The sequence below is a fragment of the Mesoplodon densirostris genome, chromosome X (genome assembly GCF_025265405.1).
Source record: "Mesoplodon densirostris isolate mMesDen1 chromosome X, mMesDen1 primary haplotype, whole genome shotgun sequence".
Lineage (NCBI taxonomy): Eukaryota > Metazoa > Chordata > Mammalia > Artiodactyla > Ziphiidae > Mesoplodon > Mesoplodon densirostris.
The window spans coordinates 18,151,757-18,171,286 of NC_082681.1; the positions used below are offsets into that span (position 1 = coordinate 18,151,757).

General features: G+C 39.2%; 1 pseudogene; it reads right to left on the reverse strand.

The window, feature by feature from the left end:
• LOC132481494 (transmembrane 9 superfamily member 2-like) overlaps positions 1–19,530 on the reverse strand; it is a 57,583-nt pseudogene that overhangs the window by 17,271 nt on the left and 20,782 nt on the right.

Genomic DNA, 19,530 nt, shown 5'->3' on the forward strand with positions numbered 1-19,530 from the left:
CCTGAATATCATCTTTTAATACTCTCTTACTTTTGCTCTGGGGTCCTATGCTCACCAAGAAACTTTCAATTTATTCTATTCTATTTATATTTGCTTTCTCATATATCTTTATTATAGGCAGATGGGCTAACCAGCTGACATGAATGGTGTGGTCCACTAGACATTTATATTCCTTCACATAAATTACAAAATTGGTGTTCTGGTTTATATATTGGATCCTTAGGCGTTTGCCTAGTATGAATCTACCTCCCTTTGTTATACTCACAGAATTAAAATTCTGAAGCAAGATTTTTAAAACTGACAAAAACCTAGTATTGCTGAGTGTGTGAGGAAACAGCAGATCTTCAGGCCTAGCAACTTTTCTGCAAAAGAATTTGGTAAGGTATTATCAAAATGTGCACACCCTGTTACCTAAATAATCCTACTTCTAGGAATTTAAGTCTAGGAGATAATCAGACAAATAAAAAAGTAAGGATGCTCATTAAAGCATTGTTTATAATAATTAAAAATTAGACATTTGGATTGTTTTTATCAATATGGCACTAAATAAGTCAATTACAGCCTGTATGTTAAATATACTATGTAGTCAATAAAAAGAAGGCTGTGACTCTGTATTTATTGAACTGGAAAGATGTCCATGACATACACATTAAGTGAAAATAGCACATGTAATATCCCATTTGTACAAAGATGTACAATTTTTAGCACCACACGCAGTGTTTTCCTTATATATTCTACAGAAAATTATATCCCCATGAGTTCCTGCCATGGTCTATGAAATGCTGCATATTATAATCATCTTTTGAAAATTCACAATGCTTTTTTTTTTTTTTTTTTTGCAGTACGCGGGCCTCTCACTGCTGTGGCCTCTCTCGTTGCAGAGCACAGGCTCTGGATGCGCAGGCTCAGCGGCCACGGCTCATGGGCCCAGCTGCTCCACGGCATGTGGGATCTTCCCGGACCGGGGCACGAACCCGTGTCCCCTGCATCGGCAGGCGGACTCTCAACCACTGCGCCACCAGGGAAGCCCCACAATGCTTTTTAACATACTGAATACTCATAAAGCCATTGTTTTAACGTTGTTTAACCTAGCATTATCCAAAGTGACCTCATCATAGATCCTTTTTTCACATAACACCTTTTAAAATACCAAGCTAAAATAAATAAAATATGAAAGAACTAGTTTACAGAAAACTCTTTGGAAAACGCTTCAAAGAGCTGATACGTTATTCACCAGAATGTTAACAGTCAATCTGTCTAGCTACCTACCTATCTATCTATTTACCAAAAATACATACCATCTTTATAAAAATAGCTATTTATAAAAGGAAAAATTCCAGATGTACAAATAATAATGAATGTTATATGTTGAGGACCTACTCTGTGTCATGCTAAGGGCTTTATATATTCTGAAAATGAGGATGAAATGACATGAGAAGAAATCGAGCCTCAGAGATCACATGACTTGCCTATGCTCATGCAGCTAGTAAGTGGCCAAGCCCCAATGTGAACTGTAGGTCAGTCCAAATGTCCAATATGTCAGCCCTTTTCACTACAATAGATTGTGTCTCTTCCACAAGATATTCTTCCTTGAAGGTCTCACTGCACCCCTCTGATTACCCATATATCTCATTCAAACCTCAGTATGAAGTATGAGAAAGTAAAGTACTGGGCAAGGTACCTGAAATGTAGTAGATAGAATACAGAAATTCCTGTAATTATTGTCTTTTGAATAGTTTTAACATAAAGAACTTACCTACTTTCTTGGGCTCCTAAGCTGTGTTACACAACTTTAAATTGATGGAAATTAAGGCTTTAATATTAATGAAATATATGATATTTATATACTTGATTTGGGAAAAAATAAGATGACGGCATGGAATACTTACTTCAAATTTCACAGAGTAAGTGTAGGTTACATTCAACTTATCTGTATATTCTCCAGGAATTTCCATAGGGGGTCCATTACAAGTTAGGTGGTTTTCATCTGAATGTTTATAGCTAATAAAAGAGAGGGAAAAAAGGAAGGGAAATGAATTTTTATACCAAACTGATATCGTAAATTTCTGATTCATGGCTCTTCAGGCACGTTAACAATAGAAGGCTGAAAAAAAATAGGCCTTTCACTATATTCTGCATTTAAAACTCTTTACGATTTAAAAGATTTTTGTTTCTAAATGTCCCTAACACACAAATAAGACTCACTATACTGCCCAAAACACAATACTTAAGAACCTTCTCTTTGCCCGTGGATAGATTTTTTTAAATCCTTCTATTAGCAAATGGCTTTATTTCTCATCTTTTATTGCATCCCCCCTTCTACATACTAAAACAGAAAACTATCTTGTAACCTTAGCTATAGAGTTAGAAAATCAAATAGATGATGCAGAAATCATATTTATAAGCACCCAGAGATTTGAGGGCCTACTGTGTGTAAAATGCCATGCTTAATGATGAAAGGTACTGAGTATATAACCTATGTGAACCTTTTGTGTTTGAAAAAGAGAATGATTACTAAAACCAGAAGATGGAAAACAAAAACTAGAGAAGTTTGAAACTAGACAGGACTGATGAATCTAGCAAATGCCTGGTCAGAAATAGAGACTCTTCTGTCACTCGAATAGTAAAAGAGGAATAAAGGGTGATAGAAAATCAAAAGGAGAAACCATGATGCTTCCATTTTGAGTTATTTACTCAACATACAGTTTACCCCTTGGCTTCTGTCTAAAGAATAATATGTAATCCTTATGGGATTGTTATCTATACGTGTATATGCACAATAAAACCAGTCGCTCACGATTGCGAAGGTTATTGGTGTGTGCCTCTTTTTATTCATTCCTGTAACCCTACTGTCTCGTGCATAAGGTGCGCTTATATTATACATGTTTGTAGGATGAATGCATTCTACTTAAAGCCAAAATACAATTTAAAACAGCTACGAATTAGAGAAATAATAATTGTTAATGCTACAGATCAAAACTTAACATTAAAGAGAAAAATTAAATTACTGCATGATAATGCGTATCAAGGTTCACCGTTCAAGTATGGGTCCTGAACCCAGTACAGGGAAGATCTGCATTTCATATGAGAGATTATGCAGCAAAAATTGTGTTAAGGTCTCTAATCAAGGTAGAAGCCCTATTTTAAACCACTGGCCTTATATATCAGTTGTATAAGGCCTTACAGGCCATTTTCAGAACTTTGACTTTTACTCTAAGACGGGAAGTCACTGGAAGGCTCTGAGCAGAGGATTCACACGAGCTGAAATTTAAAAAGGAATGCTCTGAATGCTGTACTGAGAACAGACTGTGAGAAGACAAGGAGACCAACTAGGTTTTTGCAACAATCCATGTGAGATATAACCCTGTCTTGGACCAGCTGATTGTGGTGGAGGTGATGGGAAGTGGTGGATTCTGAAAATATTTTAAAAATAGAGCCACATGGGGAATTCACTGGCTGTCCAGTGGTTAAGACACAGGGCTTTCACTGCTGTGGACCCGGGTTTGATCCCTGGTCAGTGAACTAAGATCCTGCAAGCCGTGCGATGCAGCCAAAAAAAAAAAAAATAGAGCCCATGATCTGCCAAAGGGTTGGACTAGATATAGGGTATAAGTGAAGAATGATAAAGAGGAATCAAGGGTGATGTCTGAGCAACTAGAAGGATGTAGTTGCCATTTACTGAGATGCAGAAGACAACAGGAGAAGCAGATTTGGAGGGAAGATTAGAAGTTCTTTTGGGAACCTGTTAAGTTGGAAATGCCTACTAGACATCCAAGTGGACGGGTCAAGTAAACAGCCAGATATACAAGTCTAGAGACCTAAGCGTCATTGAGGTATCTGATGCGATGAGACAGGGTAAGATCGCCAAGGTGTGAGTATAAATAAGAAGAGGCAAAGCTCAAAGACTGAGTCCTGGGGCCCTCTAACATTAAGCGGTTGGAGAAATGAGGGAATTCCCTGGTTGTCCAGCGGTTAGGACTCCATGCCCTCACTGCCAAGGGCCCAGGTTCAGTCCCTGGTCGGGGAACTAAAATCCCACAAACTGCGTGGTGAGGCCAAAAATGAAAAAAAAAATAGGTTGGAGAAATGAAAAGACAGATGAGCAACCAGTAAAACAGGAGAAAACCACAAAAGTGGTAACCCAAAAGCCAAATGCAGCAGGTGTTTTAAGGAAAAAGAGATGATCAGTTACAGCAACCATCAGGGAAATTAACAAAGTACAGAACCTGAAAGAAAACACAAGACTCTAGACCCAGAAAACCATTAGGCCTAACTCACATCTATGACCTAACTCACGTCTATGACCTAACTCACGTCTATGACCACGTCTATTGCCTAATTCTGAAAAAAGATGAATTTTAACACAGTCATTCTCAGGGGGCCCAAATAAATGAGCTTTACTGTGATTAGATCAGTTTTATTGCATGCATACATAAGCTATTACTATGGGCAGTGTAGAATAAATGCAGCTCTAGAAAGTGATTTTCTTGGCTTTTTTACTCTATCCGAGCCAGAGAATATGAGATGTGATTATAAGCATTAAATGTGATTTTCATATAGCTGATGAGATTAGCTTCCTGTATCATACTTTGTATGTTTACTACCTTTCTACCCAAATGACTTTCAACATGAGTAGCCATCCTGAGTTAGACCTCACAGTCCATCAACCTAAAATTATGTTCCCAGATATCGGAAGTGACAGACACAAAGAAGCATGGGCAGTTGCTCTTGACAATGGTTAGTATCCCCTGGCCTCTCTTAGTAGCTCTATTTACCCCATTATTCATAAATATGTCCTGATCCTTTTAATCCTTCTTTTATTTCCTGTCTGCAACACCTTATAAAATAAATCTTCAAAAATTTTTAATGTAGCCACTAATTTAAAAAGAATATCTTTTTACTAAGATAAATCAGAGTTGGAAAGTACCAGTGTTCTTCATCTTTTGGGGTCTGTTTATCTAATGAAATGTACGGATGCCTTTGCCCAAAAACATACACATCAATAAAAATTGGGAACAGATACAGATAGTTTATAAACATGTAAAATGATGCTAAATATCACTCATAATAAACAAATAAAAATTAAAAATATTTTAAAAAATAAAATAAAATTGGTTTTGATGCATCAGTATCTATATTAAAGATTCCTAATTCAGCCCTCTCCTATTGCAGATGAGGAAATTTAAACCTATGAGAGATGAAGTTAACCTACCCATGGTCAAAAGCTTGGCACAGTACATTCTCTAACTATTCTTTCCCTTTGGCCATCAGCTATGACAGATGGAACAACCTTGGCTAAAGTAAAATAGGCCAGTAGGCTTAAAAACAATGAAGTCTGATTCATCTCGATGAACTTAGGGTTGACTTCCAAAATGGAACCAGCAGAGATGAGACAAAAAAACAAATTTCCAAATTCCTTGTTCTGTGTTCAGAAAACCATACCACACTTACCTCCTTTAATATACTTCACGTAAGTTTCAAAGGATCACTTTTCCCATCCTAATATTTCAGGTTTTATAATATTTTGCCCATATGGATCATGATTTGATACACTGTATGATATATTCCCCATCTATCTCTTTTCATTGAAGAGTACTATTCTTATCCTACAGTTTCAAAGAATCTTAAAGTTGGAACGTTAAAGGTCACCTGTCCAGTCTCTTACCCAATACAGAATTGCCCTTTACAATTCATTAAGCACTCACTTACTAGGGACCAGACACTATGCTGGGTGCCTAATTATGAAATCTCAAAGACCTGGGTCATCTAGGCTCTTCCTACAAATGTGTAGGGATTAACTACTCACTAATTCTTGAGGTTGCTTATTCAAATGTTAGAGAGCTCTAATTGCTAGCAGATTCTTCCTTATACCCAGCTGATACCTGCCTAATAGACTCCACTGGTACTAGAATTGTCCTCTGAAGAAACAAATCTTAATCTAATCTCTTTGTCATATGGCAGCAACTAAAGAAGAGAGTTAGGATACCCTCAATAAGTCAATTCTCTTCCAGATCTGTCAGTTCTTCCTCACATTACATGTTATTCAGATGCTTACTATAGGTTAAATGGAATAAAATTGCCTATTTGATTTTTCTTTTTTTAATTTTTGGCTGTGTTGGGTCTTCATTGCTGCGTGTGGGCTTTCTTTAGTTGTGGCGAGGGGAGGCTACTCTTGTTGCGGAGCATGGGCTTCTCACTGCGGTGGTTTCACTCGTTGTGGAGCACAGGCTCTAGGTGCACGGGCTTCAGTAGTTGCAGCATGCAGGCTCAGTAGTTGTGGCACGTGGGCCCTAGAGCGTGCAGGCTTCAGTAGTTGTGGCACGTGGGCTCAGTAGTTGTGGCTCGTGGGCTCTAGAGCACAGGCTCAGTAGTTGTGGCACACGGGCTTAGTTGCTCCGCAGCATATGGGATCTTCCCGGACCAGGGATGGAATCCATGTCCCCTGCATTGGTAGGTGGATTCTTAACCACTGCACCACTAGGAAAGTCCCTGCCTATTTGATTTTTCAAATTTTATGTCTAAGGTTATATCACACATGTATCCTAAAAATAAAAATTCTGGTGAGATTTTCTACATTTTGAATTAATTTTTAAATTAATGGAACTAATTAGAAAGAGATTCTATAATTACCTTTTGGGATCAAGTCTAGAAGTAACCAATCTTACAATACCCCAATTTGTTTCACTTTCCCCGTGATATGTAATGGTAATATCGACATGGTTGAAGAGGTAGAAAATATTACTTTTGTTGAATTCAGACTGCAGAAAGATAAAGAAATTTGAAAGAAGTTTGAACTTTTCCTACGAACTAAAAAATATAAAATCTAATCACGGAATGAAAATGGGATATATTACTTCTAAAAAATCAAGCTATAAATTAAGCATACTGAAGTGTAAATGTGTTTTTATAAGATAAAACTGCAGCCCTGAGCATCTGGCCTAAAATTAAGATGTTAGTTAATTCTACAGTTTTAAATAGTTGTTACAAAGGAATAATATTGCAAATGTAAAATTCACAAATGCATGCATCGCTGGATTTTTAACCACACAAAACTATGAAGTAATACAAATAAACTAATAAAGTGTTATCAGTACTTAAAGTTTAAGCCTATCAAGAGTTTGGGCTTGGGCTTCCCTGGTGGCGCAGTGGTTGAGATTCCACCTGCCGATGCAGGGGACGGGGTTCGTGCCCCGGTCCAGGAGGATCCCACGTGCCGCAGAGCGGCTGGGCCCGTGAGCCATGGCCACTGAGCCTGCACGTCCGGAGCCTGTGTTCCGCAACGGAGAGGCCACAACAGTGAGAGGCCCGCGTACCGCAAAAAGAGTTTGGGCTTTATTTATGGTAAAAGTAATGAAGCAAGAAAAAAGAGAAGGAAGATGTGTTTCAGAATGTTAACTGTGGAGCCTCTGGGTAGTGAGATTATAGGCAATAATTTTTCCTCTACTTCTTTAGATTTTTCTGTACTTACCAAATTTTGTATAATGAGGATATATCTACATTTATAATCAGAAGCATCAAACAGATAAAAACAGAGTGAAACTCTCTCTACCAGCCAAGTATTCATTAGTTCACTCCCTAGTAGCCACAACTACATCTGAAGATAATTATCTTAGTCAATTCTTCTTAAACTTGAAAGTTTATACAAATTGCCCAGGGATCTTGTTAAAATGCAGATTCTGACTCACTGGGCCTAGGATGAAGCCTGAGATTCTGTATGTCTAACAAGCTCCCAGGTGGTGCTGATGCTCCTGGTCCTGGAACACACTTTGAGAACCAGTGGTTAAGGGAGAGTGAGGGACTACTTTTCCATAAGGATTTGGGGGGCAGTTTTTTTTTTTTTTTTTGCCGTAAGCGGGCCTCTCACTGTTGTGGCCTCTCCCGTTGCGGAGCACAGGCTCCGGATGCGCAGGCTCAGCGGCCATGGCTCACAGGCCCAGCCGCTCCGCGGCATATGGGATCCTCCCAGACCGGGGCACGAACCCGTATCCCCTGCATCGGCAGGCAGACTCTCAACCACTGCGCCACCAGGGAGGCCCTGGGGGGCAGTTTTTGTATAAGAGTTGTGATGGGTTGGACTGTGTCCCCCCGTAAAAGACAGGCTTAAGTCCTAACCCACTGTACCTGTGAATGTGACCTTATTTGGAAATAGGGTCTCTGTAAGACAAAATCAAGTTAAGATGAATGAGGCCATTCGGGTGGGCTCTAATCTGATATAACCAGAGTCTTCATAAAAAGAGGAAAAGGCCATGTAGAGAGAGAAACACACAGGCAGAAGGCCATGTAAAGACAGAGGAGGAGACTGGAGGGATGCAGCCACAAGCCAAGGACTGCTGGCCATCACTAGAACCTAGGATAGAGGCATGGAACAGATTCTCCCTCAGAGCCCTCAGAAGGAACAAGCACTGCTGCTGACACCTTCATCTCGGACTTCTAGTCTCCAAAACTCTGAGACAATAAATTTTTGTTGTTTTAAGACACCCATTTTGTGGTACTTTGTTACAGCAGTCCTAGCAAACTAAGACAAGGGTTAATATGAACTTTGCAATCAGACAGCCATTTACTAGCTATATGACCACAGACAAGTCATTTAACCTCTTTGAGTCTCGGTTTCCCCTTTTTAAAATTGGGGACAATAATAGGATTGTCCATAAGATTGTTGAGAGGATTAAACAGAATAATGTATGTAAAGTACTTAGTGCAGTGCTTGGCATAGAAAGCCTAAATATTAGCTATTATGTCACCCAGGCCTTCAATCTTCAGAGAATGAGTACAAATGAGCCTTGTCAATTACCATGTTGAGTAATCTACAACATGCAGGACTCCTAGATTAAGAATTATGACTCTGCAAATGTCAGAATTGAGAGTGATAGCCCTGAAGAAAATTTAGAGATCATTTAGTACAGTGATGATAAAGAAGATGGTACGAGTGATCCTGAGGTGGTGTATCAGAATCAGCTTGGGATGGAAAGTAAGTACTGCTCACCACAATACTGTCCATAATTGCAAAAACCTAGAAACAACCAAAAATGTCTATCAGTACAGTTAAATGAAAGATGGTATAAACATACAGAGAAATAAAATGCAGCTAGTAGAGCATGTACTGGTACAGAGGTATGTGCGTGATATGTACTAATAGAAGCAGCACAGCATAGGGGTTAAAGACTCCACAGTCAAACTGGCTAGGTTGAAAGCTCAGGAATGGCATGTGGTAGCCTGTGTGACCTTGGCCAAGTTGCTTAACACCTCAGTGTCTTGGTTTCCGAACCTATACTGTAGAAATCATAACAGAGTGCTGTGAGGCTTAAATCTGCCCATGAAAAGCATTTCAACCACCGTCACGCATACTCAACCTGACAGATAAAGTGGTAACAAGGCCCTTCAGGATCTGAATCCCGCTTGTCTCTCCAGACTCATTTGCTGCCATAGCCTCTACTTATAATCTGAAAAATTACTAAAGAGAATTCTTTATTCTGTGCTCTCATAGCACTCAGCTCATATCTCTGCCACTTACCACATCAAATTGTACTCAGTGTATTTACATGTTTACATCCCCTAGTAAATTGTGGTCCCCAGTAGATCACAAGGCTATGAACTTTGTCTGGATCATTCGTTCATTCAACAAATATTTGTGAACATCCACCATGTGCCAGGCACTTCTCAAATATATTCTCAGAGCTAATATCCAGTAGATGCTCAAAAAATATGAGGCAGTTTGGTATGGTACAAAGAGATCAAAATTTGGATCAAGAAACATTGGGATAGAATTCAGATTTTGCCACATACCATCTTTTGTATGTGAGTCTTTCTGGGCCTTAGTTTTCTTAGCTGTAAAATGCGGCTATCATCACCTAATTCATAAAATTGTTGAGGATTAAGTGAGAAATTATACACAGCACCTGGCACAGAGTAAGGAAGTCATTAAATGTTAGTTTCCTTCCTACTAGATATTAAAATTATGCTTTAAAACTTTAACTAGATTTCCAATTCCAATCTTATTTGGGCCAAGTCTCCTGCTAAAAACTACAAATGATAAATATAACAAATATCTCCTTAAAAGAAACATGAGCATGGAATGTACAACACCAAGAGTTAACCCTAATGTAAAGTATGGACTTTGGATGATTATGATGTGATGGGCCAATGTAGGTTCATCAGTTGTAACAAATGTCCAATTTTGGTGGAGGATGCTGAGAATGGGGGAGACTATGCGTGGGTAGGGCAGGGGGTAGATGGGAAATGTCTGTACCTTCCTCTCAATTTTGCTGTGAACCTAAACCTGCTCTAAAAAGGTAAAGTCTTTAAAATTTAAAAAAGAAAAAAAACAACATGAGGTGACAAGAAAGTAAGGAACTACCATGCCAAATTCTAAGGGAAAGTAGGAAGCCAGAGAGGTCAGCTGGGTAAGGGAGCACAGATGCTGCTATTGCCCTGAGGTCACCTGCTGAGCTGGGCAAACTTGAACTTGGGCTTGGGTAGCTTCATGGGATGAGGAGGCGGGAACTCAGGGAAGGCCCTCCCAGGTGAAAAGCCTAATATAAGACCCTCTGCACATTACGCTGAGACCATTCACCCCCTCCAAAAGTAACATCCTCAGGGTAAAGGTGAGCCAGAAGTGAACCTGCTCCTATAGTCCCAATGGACTATTGGGAAGATGGCCTTGAAGCTAAACAGAACAAGGCAGAGGCGGGGGGAGAGAAATAAAACTGTCCTTAAAATGTTGTGGCCAGGGCTTCCCTGGTGGCGCAGTGGTTGAGAGTCCGCCTGCCGATGCAGGGGACACGGGTTCGTGCCCCGATCCCGGAAGATCCCACATGCCGCGGAGCGGCTGGGCCCGCGGGCCATGGCCGCGGAGCCTGTGTGTCCGGAGCCTGTGCTCCGCAACGGGAGAGGCCACAGCAGTGAGAGGCCCGCGTACAGCAAAAAAAAAAAAAAAAAAAAAAAAAATGTTGTGGCCACAGACCAGCCCTGATATAGATTTGCAGGCTGGATTCACGTCATCAAGGTGGCCCCAGAAAGTTCAAGTTATGAATTTGCTTTAAGGTGGTCCCAGACAGGTATTTCCCAAAGACTCCTTGTGGAAGTAAAGGAAAATCCTCTCTGGAGGAAAGTACTTTGACCCTAGGACTCAAAGAAACTCCACAAATAATCTTCGAGAACAATAAGTATGTAGTCAAAAAATGAAGCATACAAGGAAAAAAGGAATTATGAGCAAGAATCAGCAGAAACAAACTTGTAAAGAGTTCAGATCCAGAAATGATCACAAGCAGATTTAAAATTAACCAAATTTAATATATTTTAAAGACATCAAATACAAGTATGAAAGCATGTGCATGAAACAGACAAGTACAAAACAATGACCTAGCAGATCTGAAGAACAAAACTTGTAGAAATGAAAAGATGATTACTGAAATTCTCTTCTCTTAAGAAAAGTAACAAGTGAAAAGAGAATTTATAGACTAGAAGATAGACCAGAAGAACATAGCACAGGAAAAAAGTGGAAAATACAGAAAGGAAGTTAACAGACATGGAGGAGGGGCTTTCCTGGTGGCACAGTGGTTAGGAATCTGCCTGCTACTGCAGGGGACACGGGTTCGAGCCTCGGTCCAGGAAGACCCCACATGCCACGGAGCAACTAAGCCTGTGTGCCACAACTACTGAGGCTGCGCTCTAGAGCCCACGAGCCAGAACTACTGAAGCCCGCGGGCCTAGAGCCTGTGCTCCACAACAAGAGAAGCCACCGCAGTGAGAAGCCCACACACCACAAGAAGAGCAGCCCCCGCTCAATGCAACTAGAGAAAGCCCACACACAGCAAGGAAAACCCAACACAGCCAAAAATAAATAAATAAAATAAATTTATTTAAAAATTTTATTTATTAAATAAATTTATTTTATAAATAAAATAAATTTATTTTTTAAAAAAGCAAAAGAGAGACACGGAGGAGAAAATAACATTTAACTTAGCTTTAATTGGAGTCTGAAAAGGAAAGAAAATATCTCACCATGGCTGAGAATTACAGAACTGATAAAAGGCACCAATCCAGGAAACTTAAGGAATTACAAACAGGATTAAAAACAAAGCAAAACAGGGACTTCCCTGGTGGCGCAGTGGTTAGGAATCTGCCTGCCAGTGCAGGGGACACGGGTTCCAGCCCTGGCCCGGGAAAATCCCACATGCCACGGAGCAACTAAGCCCGTGTGCCACAACTACTGAGCCTGCACTCTAGAGCCCGCAAGCCACAACTACTGAGCCCACGTGCCACAACTACTGAAGCCCACACACCTAGAGCCCATGCTCTGCAACAAGAGAAGCCACCACAATGAGAAGCCCACGCACTGCAACGAAGAGTAGCCCCCGCTCACCACAACTAGAGAAAGCCCGCAAACAGCAAAGAAGACCCAATGTAGTCAAAAATAAATAAATTAATTAATTAATTTAAAAAAATTTTTTTAATCATTATTTTATGTGCTGCTAAAAAGAAACACTGTCAATTAACCTTTAACATGCCATCAACTGGAAGACACATCTTGATTTCAAAAATGTTAAAATATGGGGAAACATAAGTCTTAGAATCAATAAAATGTGAAATATCAAAATAGTAAAGAAAATGTAATAAAACAGAACTGAAAGCAAATGTCATATCAATACATGTAAATGGGCTTGACTCACCTATTAAGAGGAAAAGATTTTTCAGAAGATACCACAAAGCAAAACTCAACAATATGTTGTATAAAAGAGACACATCTAAAAGAGATTCTGAAAAGTTAAAAATGAAAGGATAGGCAAAGTTACACGAAGCAAACGTATGCAAAAAGAAAGCAAGACAGCTGGACTTCCTCCTCCAGACATGATTGAATAACACGAGACTAGATTTACTCTTTCACCTTAAACAACTTTTTCAAATGGGTAAAATATATGAAACAACAGTTTTCAGACCTTGGACAACAAAGAACATTAAAAGAGTGATCACCCAGAGAAAGGGAAGCCTCACGCTTCCTTCCCAGAGAGGATTTCCAGGTTGTGGTGCAGGGAAAGGGTACCCAAGCAGAGCCCTGCAATCTCTCCCAGTTGAGAAGACAAAGTTCAAAGTCCAGAGAGGCCTAGGGGGCTAGATTTTGTGGGGCAGATTACCAGAGAGAGGAGAGCCGCACAGAGATTTCTGGAGATAGGCAAGCGGTCTCTTTCATCAGAGTATTGATCAGTACATGCTTGTAAGGTGTGCCAGTTATTGATTTATTGCCTCTCATCCCCATATTCATGCTCTTTGACCTCTGTGAAAGTTATTGGGCCCTTTCAATATTTTAAATAGTTCTCCTTCGCAACCTGACACTGAATGAAGCTTTGTCAGTAGAGGGCGCTGGATAGACACTGCAAGAGAAAAGGGTTTTGTTTCCTGGTTGATGAATGCTCACTCCGCAGCTCCTGTTTCTTCAGCCTCAGCAACCTCTAAGGAATTAATGGATCCACTTATAGTAAAAGAGAGAAACAAAAGACATCAGGTGGAGGGGGATGAATAGGCAGAATACAGAAGATTTTTAGGGCAGTGGAACTACTCTGTATGATATTATAACAATGAATACATGTCATTATACATTTTTCCAAACCCATAAAATGTACAATACCAAGAGTGAACCCTAATGTAAACTATGGACGTTGGGTGATAATGGTGTATCAATGAAGATTCATCAATTGTAACAAATGTGCCACATTCTAGTGATATCATGTGCCTCCTGATGAAAGAACACATCACTACTTTATCTTGCCAAAGAGATCAAACCTGAATCTAATCAAGCCGCTGGATCTATCTACCAATTTGAAGGAATCAGGGACAGAGGAAAATGCACCATTGTTTGGATGAATAATAAAGGAATGGACAAATGGATAGAAAGGTGATAAATCAAACACAGAAAATGCTAATTATAGAATCTAGGTGCTGGGTTTATGAGTGTCCACTATATAATTCATTCAACTGTTTGTGCATTTGAAAATGCTCACAGAAAACATTGAAAAGAGATACATAAAATGATCAAGTCTAAACTATAGCGTCTAGGGATGTAGACTTGGGTGACAAAACCATAAAATAAACTCAAGGAAGTGATTAGGGTAAAAGTTAGGATAGTGGTTATTTTAGGGGAAGGAAGAGTGTTGTGACTGGGTAGGGACACATGGATACCTTCTGGGGTGGCTGGCCAAATTCTATTTCTTGATCTGGCTGGGGTTTACAAAGGTGTTCCCCTTATATCAATTCATTACACTTCATATTTGTTCTGTATGGTTTTCTGTATCTGTATTTTACAACGAAAAGGTTTTTTTTTTAAAGTCCATATCCTTTGACCCAGCAATTACACTTATATGAATTTATCCTAAGGTCATAATTAGAAAAGAGTACACAGAGGTTTGCACAATAATAACTATCATTTATTGAGTGCCTACTATGTGTCAGACACTGCTCCAAGAACTTTACAAGTCTTATCCTATTTATCCTCACAACAATCCTATGTGATATATACTATCCTTATTCCCATTTTACAGATGAGGCTCATAGAGGTAAAAGAATGTTCACTGCAGCATCATTAATAACAAAAATTGAAAACAGCTAATAATGATGAAATGGATAAAAAATTATGATCCATCCATATAATGGAATATTATGAAACTATTAAAAAGTATAATCATTTTCTCATTCTTGTATTCCCTCTCTCCGTATATATGTGTGTATATGTACATAATATCCAAAATGAACATGGAAAGAAGTCCATTACAAACTTCTAAGCAAAGACAAAGAAGCAGACTACAAAAATATATATATTACAATCTCACTTAGATTAAGAAATTACGTATACATAAAAAGAATCTATTAAAATTGAGGAGGATTATATGAAGACTGTCACTTCATACTCTATACCTCTGTGTTGTATGAGGGGTTTACAAACATGTATTACTTTTTTTCCCCTTTTTTTTGTCCACAATGCACGGCATGCAGGGATCCTAGTTCCCCGACCAGGGATGGAACCCAGGCCCCCTGCAGTGGAAGCTCAGAGCCCCAACCAGTAGACCACCAGGGAAGTCCCCAAACAGGTATTACTTTTGTAATCATCGTGGTGGTGTTCGTACAATGCTAGCATACTTAATGAATTTAAAACTTTTTATTGATAAGACAACCATATTTGCCACTTTGATTCTAAATACCTAATTCAGCAGTTCTCAAACTTTTTTAATCTCAGGACTCCTACTCTTAAAAATTATGAAAAACCCTAAAGAGCTTTTGTTTATGAGGGTTATGTCTACCCATAGTGACCAAATTAGAACTTAAAATGAGAAAATTTTAAAACACAAGTGTACAGAAGCACACATTCCATTAGCCTTTAGAGTGATGACATCATCACACTTCACATAGCTTCTGGAAAATTCCACGGTACACTCATGAACGAGTGAGAGTAAAGAAGGCAAAAAAATCTTAATATTATTATGGAAATAATTTTGACCTGGCAGACTCCCTGAAAAGTTCTCAGAGAATCCCAGACCTCACTTTGAGAATAGCTGATATAATTATTCCTGCAAAAAAGATCAATTACACTATAACACTATAAACAACTTTTCTGAAACTTCCCTACAGCTTTAAGTTTGCAATGGAAGGAAGTCTGCCTGTAAAGAGGGGAAGGAGGAGGGCATCAACATCTATCCAAAATAAATATCCTTAGGGACTTCCCTGGCGGTCCAGTGGTTAGGACTCCATGCTTCCACCGCAGTGGGCATGGGTTCAATCCCTGGTTGGGGAACTGACATCCCATGTGCGGTGCAGTGTGGCCAAAAAAAAAAAAATTCTTAAAATAAAAATGAATGAGAAAATTCTCAAGAAAGCATTCCTCTATATATAAAAGGGATGACAAAAGACAACTGCTGGTTTCACTTAACCTTGGTAATCTTAGGGTGGCAACCCACAAATGTTGATAAAAGTTACTGCTACTCTGGTCAACTGGGGCTCTTTCATCCTATTGGTCCATTTATTCTTCCCAGACCTTCAAAGATGTGGTCTTTAAATGGTTCCAAAGAACCATTCCAGGGAATTCCTTGGCAGTGCAGTGGTTAGGACTCTGTGCTTTCACTGCCGAGGGCCCAGGTTCAATCCCTGGTCAGGGAACTAAGATCCCGCAAGCCAGGAAGTGCAGCCAAAAAAAAAAAAATTTCCATATAGACGTCCATATAGAGTATCAAACACAGACTATATTAATGCAAATTTCTCCTACTCATTAACTCCTGTCTTCAGCCATTTTTCCTTTACTTTAAAAGAATTATCAATTAAGCAGTTGTTTGCTGCTTTTCCTCCCACATTCCCTATGTGAATGTTTCCCATTGTGAGAAATACATATCACTGGGGATATAAGAGATAATTTTAGGTAGTAGGTGAAATAACAATCTGTACTCTACTTTTTAATCTAGTTACTTGAAAATAGATGAATAAAATATATAAGTAGTACACTAAGCCTGTAATTTCTGTAATTTCCTGTTAAATAAATTTAAGTTAAATTATGAATAAATAGGGAGTTCCCTGGTGGCCTAGTGGTTAGGATTCTGGGCTTTCCCTGCCAGGGCCCAGTTTCAATCCCTGGTCAGGGAACTGAGAACCCGCAAGCTGTGCGGCACAGCCAAAAAAAAATAAATGACGGATAAATAATAATACAGGTGCCTCAGATGTGGCAAAAATCACCAAGGTGGTGCATGAATGACTGAAATTCAAGAAGCACTATCCTTTTCTCTGGAAAGAAACAATGAAGGGTACCACCAATTAGACACCAAAACAGAAACTTGGCAGGCATCCTCTGCTCCTCTCTCTCCCTTCCCCTTCATCCCCACTGCTGACCACATCGAGTCTCCCCCTTCATCCCCATTGCTGATCCACGTCAAGTCTCCACATGTAACACAGATTATAAGCAATGCTGCCCTGGTTGAGCACTTCCATGCCCATTCAGCCTCCATGGCAGTCCCAAGACACTTCTATTACCCTAGGGCCCAGTAGAAAACAGTTTGAAAACCACAAGACAGATTTCAAAAACAGTCTGATTGGGACTTCCAAGATAAAAAGATCTGAGTTACCATTGCAACAAAAAGAATAAAATACCTAGGAACAAACCTACCTAAGGAGACAAAAGACCTGTATGCAGAAAACTATGAGATACTAATGAAAGAAATCAAAGACAACACAAACAGATGGGGAGATATACCATTCTTGGATTGGAAGAATCAATATTGTGAAAATGACTATACTACCCAAAGCAATCTACAGATTCAATGCAATCCCTATCAAACTACCAATGGCAATTTTCACAGAATTAGAACAAAAAACTTTATAAATTGTATGGAAACACAAAAGACCACAAACAGCCAAAGTAATCTTGAGAAAGAAAAACGGAGCTGGAGGAATCAGGCTCCCGGACTTCAGACTATACTACAAAGCTACAATAATCAAGACAGTATGGTACTGGCACAAAAACAGAAATATAGATCAATGGAACAAGATAGAAAGCCCAGAGATAAACCCACACACCTATGGTCACCTAATCTATGACAAACAAGGCAAGAATATACAATGGAGAAAAGATAGTCTCTTCAATAAGTAGCACTGGGAAAACTGGGCAGCTACATGTAAATGAATAACATTAGAACACTCCCTAACACCATACACAAAAACAAACTCAAAATGGATTAAAGACCTAAATGTAGGGACTCCCCTGGTGGTCCAGTGGTAAAGAATCTGCCTTACAATGCAGAGGACATGGGTTCAATCCCTGGTCGGGGAACTAAGATCCCACATGCCGCAGGGAAACTTAGCCCCCGGGCCACAGCTACTGAGCTCATGCACCTCAACTAGAGAGCCCGTGTGCCACAAACTACAGAGCCCATGTGCCCTGGAGCCCATGCACCACAGCTAGAGAAGAGAAAACCCACACGCCACAACTAGAGAGAAGCCTGCACGCCACAACGAAAGATCCCACATACCTACAGTGAAGATCCCGCATGCCACAACTAACACACGGCACAGCCAAAAAATAAAAATAATTAATTAATTAAATGTTTAAAAAAAAGACCTAAATGTAAAACTAGACACTATAAAACTCTTAGAGGAAAACATAGGAAGAACACTCTGACATAAATCACAACAAGGTCTTTTCTGACCCACCTCCTATAGTAATGAGAATAAAAACAAAAATAAACAAATGGGACCTAATTAAACTTAAAAGCTTTTGCATAGCAAAGGAAACCAAAAACAACACGAAAAGACAACCCTCTGAATGGGAGAAAATATTTGCAAATGAAGCAACTGACAAAGGATTAATCTCCAAAATATATAAACAGCTCTTGCAGCTCAATATCAAAAAAACAAACAACTCAATCCACAAATGGGCAGAAGACCTAAATAGACATTTCTCCAAAGAAGACATACAGATGGCCAAGATGCACATTAAAAGATACTCAACATCACTAATTATCAGAGAGATGCAAATCAAAACTACAATGAGGTATCACCTCACACCGGTCAGAATGGCCATCATCAAAAAAATCTACAAACAATAAATGCTGGAGAGGGTGTGGAGAAAAGGGAACCCTCTTGCATAGTTGGTAGGAATGTAAATTGATACAGCCACTATACTATGGAAAACAGTATAGAGGTTCCTTAAAGAACTAAAAACAGAACTACCACATGACCCAGCAATCCCACTACTGGGTGTATTCAAAAAGACACATGCACCCCAATGTTCACTGCAGCACTATTTACAATAGACAGGACATGGAAGCAACCTAAATGTCCACTGACAGATGAATGGATAAAGAAAATGTGGTACATATATACAATGGAATATTACTCAGACATAAAAAAGAAACGAAATTGAGTTATTTCTAGCGAGGTGGATGGACCTAGAGAGTGTCATAAAGAGTGAAGTAAGTCAGAAAGAGAAAAACAAATATTGTATATTAACGCATATATGTGGAATGGAGAAAAATGGTACAGATGAACCTATTTGTAAAGCAGAAATAAAGACACACATAGAGAACAAACAAACGTATGGATACCAAGGGGGAAAGGGGGCAGTGGAATGAATTGGGAGATGGGGATTGACATATATACACTATTGATACTGTGTATAAAATAGATATCTAATGAGAACCTACTGTATAGCACAGGGAACTCTACTCAATGCTCTGTGGTAACCTAAATGGGAAGGAAATCCAAAAAAAGGGATATATGTATACATATAGCTGATTCACTTCGCTGTACAGCAGAAACTGTCACAACATTGTAAAGCAACTATACCTCAATAAAAATAAATAAATAAAATAAAAAAGATCTGAGTTGGAGTCCTATGTCTGCCACTTACTAGCTGTATGCCCCTAGTCATGTCCCTTACCATCTCTGAGATTGAATTTCATTATCTGTAAAACAGCAGTAGTAGATTCTAGCAACAGGACTATTCTAAGGGTTAAATTAGTCACTGTATATAGAGTGATATAACATTGCTCCTGGCTCATAACA